This window comes from Coenobita brevimanus, chromosome 74, assembly GCF_032717465.1.
Source record: "Coenobita brevimanus isolate Jiangsu-jjx chromosome 74, ASM3271746v2, whole genome shotgun sequence".
In the NCBI taxonomy this organism is placed as follows: domain Eukaryota; kingdom Metazoa; phylum Arthropoda; class Malacostraca; order Decapoda; family Coenobitidae; genus Coenobita; species Coenobita brevimanus.
The window spans coordinates 21326974-21332973 of record NC_137027.1 but is presented as its reverse complement, the minus strand read 5'-3'; the positions used below and the strand labels follow the sequence as shown (position 1 = coordinate 21332973).

Genomic DNA, 6000 nt, shown 5'->3' with positions numbered 1-6000 from the left:
TGCCAGATCGGCTCCGCTGTTTGCTATATACAAATGTCCCTCAGCTTCCCTCCAGTCCCCAAATGGAAGTTGGTGGACAGCATGAAGAGCGCAATTTTAGCCTCCAGTCCATCGGGTCCATGTTTCATATAAGCCTACAGCAGGATCGCAGCAACATGTAGGCGATTCAGCGAAATATCAAATATAATCCTCTGCAGATGGGAGGAATAAAACATAAAACACGTCACCGTACCTTAGTTCCCTTGCCGTGTTTTCGACGACATTGTGTGCGATGAGTGAAGCACCGCCGTGGCGCCGACCTGCGGCCGTATTTCCGTGTTGTTCTGCTGTGTGAATACGGTGTCCGGGGCGGGGTACACCGTCAGGCCCTCTGCCGGCCCTGCCAGCTTCGTGGTGAGTGGGGGCAGGAAGCTGGGGAACACTGTAGGGGAAGAAGAGAGGACGTGAGATTCGGATAGAGAAACTAAAGTAGGTGAAAGAGATGGAAAAAGGAAAATATACACAGTACACGTCGTCTTCAAGCAGCCTCATGAACGTGGTGCTGAGCGGGGGTAGGAGGCTGGGGAACACTAGGGGAAGACGGGAAGACATCAAATTCGGGTGGACAAACAAGAGGAAGGGATTCGCTGGCTAAGGGGGTGAAAAAAAGAAAATACAAATATAAACTAGACTTCGGGTCTTCAAGCGGCCCCGTGAACGTGGTAGTGGAACACCGTAAGAGACAATAGAGAAAATGGGATTCGAGTGGAGAGAAGATATGCGGCAGGTGAAGGAGGAGGTAAAGAGGCGTGATGAGGAGTGTCAGAACCTTAATGAGATGACGCCAAAGAGATAAGGGGGTAAAAGTGAACTACTGTATTGATTATAGGAAGATGAGAGAGAGAGAGAGAGAGAGAGAGAGAGAGAGAGAGAGAGAGAGAGGGGGAGAGAATGTCATTGTTGTTGTTGTTGCTGTTGTTTACAGTATCATATCTACAGATACTTCTTAGCCTTTCACGGTCAAGTAATTATGGCATTTTATTGACAGAAGCGCAGTACTATTAATTTTATTAGTCATGGGAGTCCGAAGGTGCCCCTATTCTTGTACTAAACATTCTCACGAAGACACTGATATCTCCCACACAAGACGAACACACTCATATTTTTACACATAACGAGAATAACCTTGATATCAGCCCCATAACTTGAAACAGTGAATTTACCTATACGAGTACATATAGACAGATATGTAAAAGGAGCAGCCAAAACAAATTCACGAATCCAAGCACACTTTTTCCAAAAATCTGATGGTGGTCGCGTACCTTCAGCTAAAGGTCCATGCACCGTCTATTGTTACAGAGTCAAAAGTTTTCTCAGTATTCACCTCTTTTACTTCACACTTATCCCCCTTACTGATGTTCTTAATCCGCAACAGGCTTAGTAAATTTCTCTGCCCACTGATGATTCTCTTTGATATGATGCGTCAGGGAGAAAAGAGACGGAAAAAAAAAACATTGTGTGTAAGGTAAATCAGTGGAGCAGCAAGCTGGCGAACTTTTGTCCCTGACTGTAGATGTACCCAAGGTGAACCAGTGTGTGTCCTCTTCAAAAGGTCGCAACAAAAACACTTCTGAACTTCCTGGAAAGTTTTTGTGCTAGTGCGATTACCTAACACCATTTAGTACACAGTTAAAGCACAGCAATACACAAGAAAGCTCAGAATTCCAACTCTCTCATTTTATTTAAAGGTGGCAATTGCTACATTTATCCCAACGAAATTCCTAGAGGAATTTTGTCGCAGAATTTGTAAAGTATTCATCCCCGCGTCCCTGTTATGACCGTTCTTCCAGATAGCATTATTAGCAGTCACAATGCAGTTAGATGCACATAAACACACCATAATTATGAAGTTGTATGTAGCCTTGACTACGAAAGGCCTCAGAATACTAAACTGCAATTAATTATACATGAATATATACTAACCACGAAGCACAGTACATCTTTCACCAATAAAAGCCGTTACAATACAGTTAGCAACACACTCTACTGTAGCTACAAAACTTCAATAACCTTTCACAGTGGGTAGCACTAAAATCACCCTGACTGCAGTAATTAGATACCCTTAAGTACGAGAGACCTCTAAAAACGCATGAACACTCCGTAACTACAAAATTATAAACATCTCTCACTACAATGGCCTTTAAATAGTTAGTTGTACCTGAACACACTCTAAGCACAAGGCTTCGTTTACATTTTCATTATACGGAGTCGTTAAAACAGTTATTTCTGTAACAATAACACACCTTACAGTAACTACAAAGCTCTATCTAAACACAGTTAAACAAAGCTGTCCCAATCCTGTGAGAGTTGGCAGCAATATAAAATGTGAAAAAAAAAAAGAGGTGGGGGGAGGAGGCTATTTGTAACCCTGACTCAAGCTTACATTCAATTACTGGCGAAGTTGATGCACTCCCAGCAAGCCACGGAATCCACTAGACTCCGTTACGTCGAAGATATGATTACGCCCACGCGGTAAAACTCACTGGCTTCAATTCCTGGTACTTGGTTGGATGTTGGCCTACAGAATCGTCCTAGGTCTCTCGTTCTTCCTGTAATTAGTGCACGGCTATGATTGCTGAGGAACGAAGAAAGGATAGCGAAGAGTTCCCCCTTGTCCCTTGTTCTTCCTTCATTAAGCAGTCTTATTATGAGAGATAATTACTAGAGGGACAAGGTAAGGGAAAGGCAGAATCTTTGTTTCTTGTCCTTCCTACAAAAACAAGACGTGCTTAAGAGGGATAATTGCAGGAAAGACGTGAATAGGAGACAAGAAGATCTTCCCATGTCTTTCCAGTTTCCTGCACTAGCAAGTGTTTGTTATTAAAGGGAAAATGCTGAAACGACAATGAAAGGGAGACAGAATCTACCGATGCCCCTTAGTCTACTTTGAAAAGCAAATTCAGTACTCATTTTACCCTAACTCGGCCAAAAAATGCAGTTTCCCCAGGTTCCTTAGTCTGCCTGAAGAAGCAAATTCTATTCTCTTTCTTGCACTATCATAACCAAAAGAGACCACCTCTACATCTTGAATGCTGAATTTTAAAAGATTAACACGAGAAAATTATGCCAGTCACGAGAAGTTATGGAAAGGGTGTTTCGTCGTCGTAATGGCTTTCTGCTATGGAGCTGCGTAAAAACAGCTGTAAAGGACGAAAATCAGGACCAAATTAAGAGGGAAGTATATTCACAAAAAAGGGAAAATGATAGAAAGTTACGATGCGAGTCTCAGTCCAGGTAAGTTCCGATGCAAAAACACGAACCTCCACTGAATTTCACACGAGCCAAATTACTTCTGTCCCTCTGAGTTCTACGGTAAGGCATGAAAGTTACAGATTTCGCTTCGGGGGGTGAAATAAAAGCCAAAAATGAAAAGTGGGAGAGTTCGAGAGAGAGGACTGTGGCTCGGAATACCAGACGAGTTGTAGGTTTGTGTCGGTGGGTCGGAACATGTTGAGGTGGACGCAGAAAGGAAAGATTGAGAGATCGTGAGGGAGAGGAAATGGGATGCTGCGAGAGAGAGAGAGAGAGAGAGAGAGAGAGAGAGAGAGAGAGAGAGAGAGAGAGAGAGAGAGAGAGAGAGAGAGAGAGAGAAAATTATATTGATCCACAGACCAAAAAGGCAAGAGTGATTTGGTAAAGTCATAACACTGACACAAATACAAATTACGAAACTTTTAGAAGAGGATATCAGATAGATAGGCAGATAGATAGGTAGACAGACAGACAGATAGACAGACAGATAGAACCACGAAGACCTGATTACGATCCCTTTTTGGTGATTCAAACTTTATATTGTTAGGAAGACTTACTCACTAATTACAGAAGTTTAAGAACAGCAGACCAAAGCAGACTTCTCTCTCCCCATCCTCTTCTCTAGCTCTTCAGGGTACTATCATTACAGGAAATGAGGGGAGGGTAAAAAGAACATGGACAAGGAAAGAAAGTAGTATATTAAAATTAAAGGTTACTAGCATCCCATTAATACTGGAGGAGTTTATGAAGGCCAGATCAAACCCTTCCTACTTCTAAAATTCTCTCCTCAACTGAAAAGACAAAAATGTGGACCACAAGAATAACATAATATAAAAAATTTAATTGGATTTTAATGAGTAATATTAACAGGCTTCAGTTTACCATTCCAGTCACTCTATATGCTTTCTTGGCTACTTCCTCGGGTAAAGAGGCTCTGTAGCATCTCTTCCTTAGCGATTTATTTTTTGAATTTGGCTGGTTAGTATCCTTTTGTGCGATGTAATTTCAGACTATGGATAAGATAAAAATATTTATATAACACAGAATAGGACAGTCAAGTGCAATAAGCAAAATAAATCTCTTAGGAAAAGGTGTTGAGGACCGAAGAGAATACCGGCCCTTCCCCAGTTTAATATTTGCTTCCTGCTCACTTCACTACCGGCTATTAATCACACACACTTAATAACAACTTAAGCAGTTTATTTCCGTGACCTAATTACTCGCTCTTAAAATATAATGAGGGAATGGGAGAGGAGAAGGGAGGATGCATTCGCGGTAGAAGAGTGGCCGAAACAGGTCCAGAGGCGTTAAAGTTGTCCTCAGATGTTGGAAAGACGAATATCATCATCATCATCATCATGCTCCTCTTCCTCCTCCTCCTCTTCTTCATCGTCGACATTGTCTTCATGGTCATCATCATCATCATCATCATCATCATCATCACCATCATCACCTTTTCTTCCTAGCTGTGGACCAGGTGAGCTATAAAGAAAAACGATAACCACCGTAATAACCAAAGTATAAGCTAAACCTGCTAAACAAAAACTGCTAAAATCTGGTAAAGATCCGTAAAAAGCTGTTGATAAAAAGATATAAATGCCTCATGATCAAGTACAACGAAGTCACAAACTACAGTTCTTTCACCTTAACTTGGCCACCCCTTACAGGATTAAGGCGTCTGGCAATAGATAGATAGATAGATAGACATTTCCGTCCTCTAACGACTTATTTCACGTAGCTCAGTAGCAGAATAAGACAATACTACGACTCTGCATCTTTTCCATTGCATTTACTCTTGAACAGCATGACATTCTAGCGTAAATCAGGTGATACAACTCAGCATTCAAGATGGAGATGTGGAAATTTTAGGCCAAGTTAAGGTAAAAGGAGTATAAATAGGTATCGACTCGTAGCAGTTCCTTTTAAGATGGGGAGGGGGAGGACGTAGGGGCTTGGAATGCCGGTCCCCTGTAATGAAGTTTTAAGTGGCTGGAAGTGGCATGAAGTGGCATCTGGCTCCACCTCGGCTTTAAGAGGTATGGAAGGAAGAAGGAAGGGCTTGGTGGGGAGAGAGAGAGAGAGAGAGAGAGAGGTGGGGGATAGCAATAAGGGAGGTAATAAGGATGATAGGGAAGGAGTGGATTATGGAAGAAGCAAATGATGGGAGGGATAGATGGAGAGAGAGAGAGAGGGGAGGAGAGGAGGAGGAGCAAGGGTAGTAGTGATGGTGAGGGAATTTGATAACAGGAAAGAGAAGGAAAAGAAGAAAGGGGGAGGGGAGAAAGGAGACGGAAAAGGAAAGACAGAGGAGGAGAAGGGGCACTGGTGAGGAAGATGGGGGTGGCGATGATGGTGATGAAGATAGAACAAAAGAGCATAAAGGAAAGAGGATGTCTGCAGTAGGTAGGCTGGTTACTACTTGGCAATTCCTATCAAAGAGTAAGACGAAGGATGCGGGAACTAGAAAGCGTTCAAAGAGCGCGTACCTCCGCCAATGTCATTTCCATTAAAATGGATCCGGATCCGGATCCACGCATAAATGATCCGGATCCGGATCCGGACCCCCCATACTAAAAAAATAATCAAATCTTTCTTGGTCCATGGCCCACCTTTCCACAAAATTTCTCTGAAATTCATTGAGAGCTTTTGGAGATATTGTGCGGGATACTCCGGATCCGCCCGCAAATTTATATATATATATATATATAT

General features: G+C 42.5%; 1 pseudogene; it reads right to left on the bottom strand.

Annotated features, from left to right (window-relative positions):
* Positions 1-6000, bottom strand: part of LOC145407799 (protein turtle homolog B-like) — a 196782-nt pseudogene that overhangs the window by 58420 nt on the left and 132362 nt on the right.